The sequence below is a fragment of the Bidens hawaiensis genome, unplaced genomic scaffold, assembly GCF_021521415.1.
Source record: "Bidens hawaiensis isolate Kalapana, Puna unplaced genomic scaffold, B.hawaiensis_p1.1 tig00029860_1, whole genome shotgun sequence".
Lineage (NCBI taxonomy): Eukaryota > Viridiplantae > Streptophyta > Magnoliopsida > Asterales > Asteraceae > Bidens > Bidens hawaiensis.
The window spans coordinates 87,703-98,428 of record NW_027494948.1 but is presented as its reverse complement, the minus strand read 5'-3'; the positions used below and the strand labels follow the sequence as shown (position 1 = coordinate 98,428).

General features: G+C 36.7%; 1 pseudogene; it reads right to left on the bottom strand.

Moving 5' to 3' along the window:
- Positions 1-558: 558 nt before the first annotated feature.
- LOC143579491 (cytochrome P450 93A3-like) lies at positions 559-7,532 on the bottom strand (annotated as a pseudogene).
- Positions 7,533-10,726: the final 3,194 nt, after the last annotated feature.

Genomic DNA, 10,726 nt, shown 5'->3' with positions numbered 1-10,726 from the left:
TATCTTAACTATAAAATCATGTGATGGTTGTTAGAGTGATAAATTTGGTTAGGTTTCTTACTCTTATATATACTCATTTTTAACAAATATACATACACCTATCAATGAAATAGCATCCCTTTCTCATATTTTTCTCTTTTTTACATTGCTATTATGGTATTTTTTGTTAAAAGTAAAACAATATTTGCTTGGTGTATAAGGGTGGTACGATTCGATCTCGTAGGGGCGGTTGGAGGAGATCAAGATTCAAATAAAAAGATAATAATTAAAAGATTTGGTTTATCTTTTAATAGTGTTTGAGTTTACCTTTAAGTGTTTTTATTTAGTTTATTTGAATTTAAGGTCCTGGTTGAGTTTGATTAGGATTGCTATGTATGGGTCTATATAAACTCATTAGTTTGTTTTAGTTTATTATGTATCTAGTTTTCTTTATCGTAAGTCGATTAATAAGAAAAGCTCTTCGAGCAAACCGTGAGTCGGTGCGCGTGTGTTGCGTTGTTCTAGATACCCACTAATTCCAAGTTCAACAGTTTTACAATAGGAAAAGACATATATCAGAATACTCAAACTATTTAGATTATACAATAATATCTATTCTAGTATAGAGGAAATAATTAAACATTTACCTAAAATTAATAGCATCATTCCACATAATGGGAAGAAGTAAAATTTCTCACTTTTCTGGATAAAATTTATTGTGGCCGAAACTCCAAAACAGAGGTCACATATCTTGACATGAATAAAACTCTGCGTGACATATTAAACAGTCAATGGGATGGGATCAAGTCGAGCAACCGGAACACAAACCAAAGGATTAGCTCTAGGAAGCGTAATCCCAGCACCCTCTTCCATATCAACGCTAGCAAGATTACCATTTTTCCCAGTGTTCCACTTGAAGCACTGAATCATTGCACCAAGGGTTACATGTACCATCAACAATCCTAATGAAGTCCCAGGACACATCCTTCTCCCAGTCCCGAATGGTAATAATTGAAAATGCTGTCCTCTCACATCCAACTGTGTTCCTTCAAATCTTTCTGGCCTGAATTCAAGTGGGCTTTCCCAGTGCTTGGGGTCTCGGCCAAGGCTCCACACGCTGACCAAAGTGGCAGTGTTTGCTGGAATATGATATCCTCCCACAATGGAACCTTGTGTTGATATTCTTACAATCAATGGAGCTGTAGGGTGCAACCTTAGTGATTCCTTAACGATTGCTTGGAGGTATGGAAGGTTTGGTATGTCTGATTCTTCTATAAGCCTATTTTTTCCAACGACTTAGTCAATTTCTTCTACTACTTTTTTCATTATGTTTGGATGGTTGATGAGTTCCACTAGTGCCCATTCTACGGTGATCGCTGAAGTGTCGGTTCCAGAAGCAAATATATCCTTAATGAAGGCTTTAATGTTCTCCCGGGTTAACTTGACCTCCATGCTATCATCTTCTGATATATCAAGTAAAATCTTGAGCAAGTCCTTCGCTTCTCCTGTCTTCTGTTTTCTTAACTCTTCACGCTCCCTCAGGATCCTTTCCAGTAATGCATCAAATCTTCTATGAACATCCTTGGAAAGTTTTCCAAATCCTTGCAAGTCTAGATTCTTACAGAACCATATATGATCTGAAAGGTTAAATTTACCAGTAATTGTTAGTTTATAATTCAAATCAAGTTATTATTTAAATTATTATGCATGTGTTAAATAAGCTTAAACCAGGTCATACCTTGGACCAAGTTTATAGCATTCAGTTGGTAGTTTACGTTATTATTAATTGTTGAAGTATTCCTTCTTGAACGTTGTAAGTGTTGGCTATAAAAGCCCATTTGGTATCTCAATAAAAGTATGCAGTTTTTATCTCTTTCATTATCTCTATCATAATAACATTCTTATCTTTTTACATCTCAAGCCTTCTAATCACTGATACAATCTTAAAACCCTACCTCTAATCGGTCTCTGATCCAACAAAGTGGTATCAGAGCCACACCATCTGATCTGATTCAAGACTCTTGCTGGTATTTGATCTCAGTCACTCCATATGGGAAGCACTTCGGCCGCTGCAACTGTTCCATCAGCCCCGTTGCCTATCTTTAAGGGTGAGGGGTATGAATTTTGGAACATTAGAATGAAAACTATTCTAATCTCACATGACTTGTGGGATACCGTCCATAATGGGTATAATGAGAAAGATAACGATTAGCCACGATTAAAGGAGAATAGGAAGAAAGATGCTAGAGCCCTTTCAATAATTCAGCAAGCTGTACACGATGATGTGTTCTCAAGAATTGCTGCAGCCTCAACGGCTAAACAAGCATGGACTCTCTTGATGACTGAATATCAAGGAGGGTCCAAAGTGAGAACAGTGAAATTGCAAAACCTACGAAGGGAGTTTGAAACACTTCAGATGAAGGAAGGGGAGAGTGTAGCTGATTTTTTGTCAAAAGTTATGAAGAACGTGAACCAAAAGAGAGCTTATGGAGAGGAGGTTTCGGATCAATTGGTTGTGGAAAAGGTGTTAAGAAGCTTACCACCTCGATGGGATCATGTGGTGACAGCTATAGAAGAATCAAAGGACCTCTCTAGATTGACATTCGATCAGTTGATGGGTTCTCTTCAAGCCCATGAACCTCGTGTCAATAGAAAGGTTGAACCAATAGAAGAAGAACAAGCACTTCAAGCCAGAGAAGATGAGAACTCAGGCGTGTATCGTGGGAGAGGACGGGGTTTCTATCGAGGTTGTGGGTATCGACATGGAAGAGGTCGTGGTAGGTCCACAATACAATGCCATAATTGCAAGAAATATGGCCACGTCCGAGCCGATTGTTGGAGTGAACCACAAGCCCAAGCTGCAGTGGGTGATGAACATGAACTAGAAGAAGAGGAAGGGCATCTATATATGGCAATTCAAGGCAATGATGTGGAACCAGTGGAAAAGAAAGGCAAGGATGGTGAAATCTGGTTCATGGATAGTGGGTGTTCCAATCACATGACGGGTCAACATACAAAATTCAAAAGTCTGGACAACACTAGACTGAATGTTCGAATGGGAAATGGAGAAGCTATTCGGGTAGAAGGAAAAGGGCCGATCAAGATTGAAGTTCAAAAGGGGAAATATAAGGTACTAATGATGTTCAATACTCACTCGAGTTAGGATATAACCTCCTAAGTGTCGGTCAGTTAATGAGGTCTGGATACTGTTGTATATTGCGTACCTGGAGGATGAATTCGATCGTTGATGCAAACCTGTAACATTGATTTCAATCTTGGTTTCTTGAACAATTGCCAGGATTAATCTCTGAATCGTGAATCACTTTCAGATAAACCTATTTGCGGGTTACACGCAATGATTTATCGGATAAGACAAAGATTTTCTGTAGTTGGAATTGAATTTTAATGATTCTATGTGATGATGAAGAACCACAGAGAAGTAACCGTCTCTCTGTTCTGTATATACGATCAAGTTAGGAATGCCAGATAATAAAACCATCGTATATAAATATGATTTCCATATCTCTTATCCCACATAAGCCCAAATATTTAATTAGAAGCCCATATATCATTATACTTAAGCCCAAGTATAAAACCAAATAACAAAACCCAAATAACATTATTGTTAAACAAGCCCGCACTCCCGCGTCACCTAACTCGTTTAATCTCTAACGTTATTTCCTCGATCGACAAGTTAATCCAATAACACTAAAATAACCAACAGATACTCCCTATTATTTGATGATAATGCTTGTGTGATGACGCATAAAAAGTCAGGGGAGATTGTGTGTAAAATTCCCATGTCAAAGAACAACACGTTTCCTTTAAAAGTGAAAGACCAAGAAACGGTGTTGGCTGCGGTAAGCAACGAATCAATGTTGTGGCATTTACGGTATGGCCACTTACATGAAAAAGGGTTGAAAATCTTAAGTGATAAAGAACTGGTCCATGGGTTACCAAAAGTAGGGGCGTGGTCAGTATGTCAAGGGTGTAGTTTGGGAAAGCAAACTTGGAAGCCGTTTCCAGATCAAGCGTGGCGGTCATCAAAGGTCTTAGAATACGTGCACTCTGATGTATGCGGACCCATGCCAACCAAGTCACTAGGAGGTAGTATTTACTTTGTGTTGTTCACAAATGACTTTAGTCGTATGACATGGGTATACTTCCTTCAAACTAAAGATGAAGTCTTCGAGAAGTTTAAAGTTTGGAAGGCTCAAGTTGAAAATGAAACAGGAATGAAGGTCATTACTCTAAGGAGTGATAATGGTGGCGAATATACTTCTCGAGAATTTACAGGCTTCTGTCGAGAACGAGCAAAATGGTTCGATATACACCCGAGCAAAACGGGGTCTCGGAACGTAAGAACAGAACGGTAATGGAGATGGCCTTGAGCATGGTTCATGAAAAACAGTTAAGTCCTTGTTTCTGGGGTGAAGCTGTTGCGACGGCGGTTTATCTTCTAAATCGGTCTCCCACTAAGGTCGTTAGTGGAGCCACACCGTACCAGATTTAATACAAACAAAAACCGGCAGTTCATCACTTGAAGGTTTTTGGCAGTTTGGCGTATGGATTAACACCAAAGCAACAAAGAAAGAAGTTGGATCCCAAAGCAAGTAAGTGTGTGTTCATTGGATACTTAACATCTTCTAAAGCCTATCGACTTTATGATCCAGTTAAAAGGAAGGTGATCACCAGCAGGGATGTTGTGTTTGATGAAGAAGCAAGATGGAGTAACAAGGCTGATGAAAAGTATGGTTTACCTGCCGATTTAGTACTTATCCCAGAACCAGTTGCAAACGTGAATGAAGGTGCTAATGTGGTTCAAACCCGTGAAGTTAATGATGATCCACAAGGATCAAGCACTCCAGTGCCTCAGATTATTAAAGGTTATGAAGAATCAGCGAGCCGAACTCCTAAGGTATGGTCAATACAAGATTTATACGATAATACCCATCCTATTGATCCACCAGATTTCGATGCTTGTCAATTTGCTCTTTCCTTGATGGAACCCGTCTCATTCAAGGAGGCGGTGGGACATGAGGAATGGGTTAAGGCGATGGAAAGTGAATTGCAAGCATTGAAAGATCATCACACTTGGACCTTGGTGGATTTGCCCAAGGAAAAGAAAGCGATCGGTTTGAAATGGGTATACAAAGTAAAAGTAAGTGTGGATGGGAAATACAGAAATATAAAGCCAGAATTGTTGCCAACGGATATGCACAAGAGTATGGGGTAGATTATGAAGAGACCTTCTCTCCGATTGCTAGATTCGAAACCATCCGGGTCATTCTTTCTCTTGCAGCTCAGAAGGGTTGGAAGATTTCACAATTTGATGTGAAATCTGCCTTCTTAAATGGACCCTTGCAAGAAGAAGTTTTTGTCATGCAACCTCCAGGCTTTGAAAGAAAAGGAGAAGAAGAGAAGGTTTATAAGCTGCATAAGGCTTTGTACGGGCTTAAACAAGCTCCAAGGGCTTGGTATGAGCGGATTGACTCATATTTACAGAAGCACGGGTACCAACGAACCACTAGTGAGCCTACCGTGTACGTGAGAAAGGTAACAGATGAACTTATTATTGTTTGTTTGTATGTTGATGACATAATTTACACTAGTTCATCTAATGAGTTACTTGATGAGTTTAAAAGAAAAATGATTAAAGAGTTTGATATGTCTGATCTTGGGGACTTGCATTATTTTCTCGGGTTAGAAATTCAGCAGGGGCACAATGGTATTTTTGTGTCACAGAAAAAGTATGCTACTGATCTGGTAAAAAGATTTGGAATGTGGAAATGCAAGTCGGTTTCTACTCCCATGAAGGTTGGTGAAAAGTTGCAGAATGAAGTGGATGGAAACATTAGTTGTGATGCGTTCAAGTTCAGAAGCATGGTCGGTGGGCTGCTGTACCTGACCCACACTAGACCAGATATTACATTTGCTGTTGGGTTAATTTCAAGGCACATGCAAAGTCCTACTGAGTATCACTATGGGGTAGCAAAGAGAATTTTAAGGTATATAGCTGGTACCTATGAGTATGGGCTTTGGTATGAAAATGGAAAGGAAGTGAAGTTAGAAGGGTATACCGACAGTGATTGGGCCGGATCATTTGATGATCGAAAGAGTATTTCAGCTAATGTGTTTACTGTTGGTTCAAGTGTGGTGACTTGGAGTTCAAAGAAGCAGCGCGTTGTGGCTTTATCTTCAACGGAAGCAGAATATGTCTCAGCTAACGAAGCAGCCTGTCAAGCAATGTGGTTACGGAAGTTATTGGCTGATTTGGATCACAAACAAAAGGAAGCAACTGACATATATTGTGATAATATGTCAGCCGTGTTTCTAACAAAAAATTCAGCCATGCATAGTAGGAGTAAGCACATAGATATCAAATATCATTACATAAGGAGTTTGGTTGAAGCAAAGGAAGTAAGCATCAAGTCGTGTTACAAGGAAGATCAAGTTGCAGACGGATTGACTAAACAGCTGGGCACGGAACAATTTGAGTATTTGAGAGCAAGGATGGGAATTGTCAAGATTTGAATTAAGCAAGGGTGTTAGTTTATAATTCAAATCTAGTTATTATTTAAATTATTATGCATGTGTTAAATAAGCTTAAACCAGGTCATACCTTGGACCAAGTTTATAGCATTCAGTTGGTAGTTTACGTTATTATTAATTGTTGAAGTATTCCTTCTTGAACGTTGTAAGTGTTGGCTATAAAAGCCCATTTGGTATCTCAATAAAAGTATGCAGTTTTTATCTCTTTCATTATCTCTATCACAATAACATTCTTATCTTTTTACATCTCAAGCCTTCTAATCACTGATACAATCTTAAAACCCTACCTCAATCGGTCTCTGATCCAACAGTAATCTCTGCTGTCTCTTGAACCATCTTGGTTGTGTCCTCTGACTCACCATCTTTCTCCGAACACCTCTTACTCATAAACAATCTTGATATGACATTGCTTGTCAACTTCATAAGCTCTCCCTCAAGTTCAACACACTTCCCATCTTTGGCTTTTTGTGATAAACATGTTATAAAATGGTTAATTTCGTCACGCCTCGCTGGGAGGAGATAATCCAGTGTTTTAGCGTTGAGGAGTTCCGACTTGGTGATCTTCTTCAAGAACTTCCAGTAATCTCCGTAAGGAGCAAAGATAAAGCCTTTGCCACCATATGCAAAGTAATTCACGACTGAGTTACGGTACCGATCTAAAAAAGCATAATCATGTGTTTTTAAGATTTCTTTGGCTATTTCTGGTGAAGTTACAACAACAAAAGGCGTGGAGCCTAGAAAGAGTCGAAACAATGGACCTTGTTTGATAGAAAGCTTGTGTAAAGCTTGATGAATGATTGGAGTAAGGAGGTGTAGATGCCCAATAACAGGAAGGCAATAGGGGGTTGGAGGAAGATGAGATTTAAAACGAAAAGATTTGGATAAATTCGAGACCAAAATAGACGAGATCAGGCATATAAGAAAGAGGGTACTGAAGTAGCCTGCTTGGAAATCAGGCATGGTTATATTATATGATTATTACAATCTAATACACACACATATATATAGTCGTGATGCTCCAGCAGACAATTTTGATCAAAAGTGTGAATTTCTGCAGTTCTGACTTTAGATAACTGGATAAGGTTATTGACCATAAATTTAAATGACTGGCTCCGATGGTTATATGATCATAAGGAAACAAAAATAAAATATCCTTTTTTATCTGAACTGCGCGATTCACGATAAATATCTCAACTCATAAATACAATTACAAACTCTTAAGACTACTGGAAACAATTTTTTATTTGACCGCCAGGAGAAAGTTTTATTCAAAATCTCTTAACTCTCAAGAGACTAGAAGATTGGGAAAATGTACTAAAATAGTAAAATAAATATACTAATATTCAGCTTGGCTCGTGAGATTTATTGTACAAGTTTACTCGGATACTGATTTTGACTCGTGAGATTTATTGTCGATTTAAGGTCCAATTGAGGTGACATAATGCAAGTTGAGCTCTAAAGTATTGGGTGGTTTGCTAGAATAGGTGAACATTATGCAAGTTGAGCTCTAAATTATTTGGTGGTTTGCTAGAATAATCGACGGATGTTTAATGGGATGTGACTTTTATTGGAATTCAAAATTATTTCCCAATCTCTCTTTCAAACTTATCTCCTTTTAGCTTTGCGCAATTGAGAGGACTATGTTTCCTTCTTATTTATTACGCAAGGATGATTATGTTTCCTTTTTTTACAAACCTTGAACTTTGTTGGCATAAGAGCTTAAACATCAAACAAGAAACGTAAATGAATTGACAAATGATCAGGAAAGGCTCTTAGGGTTTTGATATTATTGAAAGTTGAATGTCCAGATTACAAGAAATAGAGAAACTCAAATAAGTAGTAATGATGTTTAAGTATAAAATACATAACAAGTATTAGTGCACATCTGCCAGTAACATATTCTTATCTTTCTAACGTTGGCTTTCAGGTCTTATTAGTAGAGTATTTTTTTAATGAATTTTCAGTATATATACATTTTGTTCTGTGACTGATTGTCATTTCTTCTAAAAATCAAAATTGAGCTATCTTTTCAATTATTAATCGGCTAGAGAGTAACACGAATTGCTGACATCTTGCATTCTTTACATAACTTTTTGAGACCATAATTGGAGGAAATTAAGCAGGAGATGCAACGAGATAGGGTGTGAACGAACATCAAACATTTGTTATAATTGAACAAATTGTAAATGATGATCAATCGTCGTCATACATCGAAAGCAAAATAAAATTAGTAAAATAAAATCAGAGAGTATTAATGAATACAATATGGATTAAATTAGTATAATAAAATCCGTAATGCAAACCTTTTTAATTTCTTCGTGTGTGTATATATATATATATGTCATTTTCACAATTTCACATGGTGGGGTAGTTGAGAAATTTGGTTGAGGACCCTGGCCTATTGAAAAGCAAATGCATTAGTCACCTAGGTAACTAGTAATCTACACGTCCAATGGATGGGAACAGTAACGCGGAAATGTGAAAACAATCTTAATATGTTCCATGATAATCCATTTGACCCGTATCACGAAATTCCATAACAGTTGTTTTGAACAGTCGAACTGGTTAAAGTGACCCAAAGGCGATTTGTAGGCATACAACCTTACAGACTGTTACAAACAAAAAGAATTCACCAAGTCAACAAAAACGATTTGATCATTGTCTGGACTTGAATATTGATTTGTTACTTAGCCTGTCTGAACTATCAATCTTGCCACTTATGTTATAGCAATAATTCACACAATGATTGTAAATGTAGGTAGATTGCATCAATACCAATTTTTCGCTCCCTGCAACCTAGAAATCAAATGTTGGTGATCAGATAGGTTATGCAGCCATATTGAATTAGGGAATAACAATAAAGTTTACACTTTGATTAAGATTCAGATTGTATAACAGACAACTAAATACAAAATTAAAACCAAGAAGAAAGTGACAGAATACTTCTTGATGCTCGGTGAAGGACGGGAACTCTCTCAAACAACTAATTCTGACTTAAAACCGTATATATAATTACAACTGGTTCATATAACTATGAAAAGGATGTTATCATAGTATTCATTTAGAATATATATCAATTGTTACTAAATTAATGGGTAAAAGGACCAATTTATGTTCATGTGCAAGGCAAACACCCTCATTTAATGGTCAAAACTAACGGTGTTATGGCAAAAGGACGTAACGTGCAAGATTTGTAAACGCAGAGTCGCAGAGTACAAATCCTATTAATTTTTAAGGCAAAAGACAATCTTTAAAATTTGATATATATAGAAATAAAGCACAAATTTTGTAATTTACTATAAAAATTATATGGAACAGCTTAAAAATGTAATTCTTGTGTACAATAAACAAAGTAGGAAGAAACTAAACTTTGTGATTATGAATCTTAATAAACTATATATCTTTCTGAGTGGTCCTATATAGATTGGAAATGAATTGATATATCTACTTTTGCAATTAATTTTTTAAAAGATGAAGTTCATGTACCAAACATCCTGAAGAAATGCACTAATAAGTTGGTAATAATGAAAAGAAGTATGTGATGGAGTGTAAATATTGCTTGGAGCATCTAAGTGAAAACCTTTAGATATATATTTAACAAGCTGTCATTATGGACCAAGTATTGTCGAATGTGTTATAATCGACTTAATCATTTTCTTGGAAACGAATATGTATTTTTACAATGTAGTAAGTCTGTGTGTTGATAAGCATGTATTAAGATCCCAAATTTTAATATGAACAAAACTCATCTTCTAAGTATGAAGTGCTTGATATAGAAAAAATGACCCTTATCATATTATATCGAAGAAGTACAAATTCTTGGTAAAGAAATATCTTAGTTAAGTGTAGTTGTTGAATTAATGTTTCTTGATAGATGCACATGACTGGATATACCATTTTATCAACAAGATATCGCTCATGTTCAGAGGGAGACATTGGAATGGGATGAGATTATGTTTTACTAGCTAGCCCATCTAGACAAGTTTAGTTTGTCTTGCAGATGTAGGTTACCTAACACAACATAGTCATGAATCTTGTGGTAATAACTTAATAGAGGAGACACTGAAAGTCTTACATGAAGATGATAAAACTTTCATTTAAGATGGGTACCCATCACTTAAAGGATACCATATTAAAATAGGGTGAGTATCATACAAGTTACTCTTTTTTCCTTCACTAAGTTTTATCCTATTGG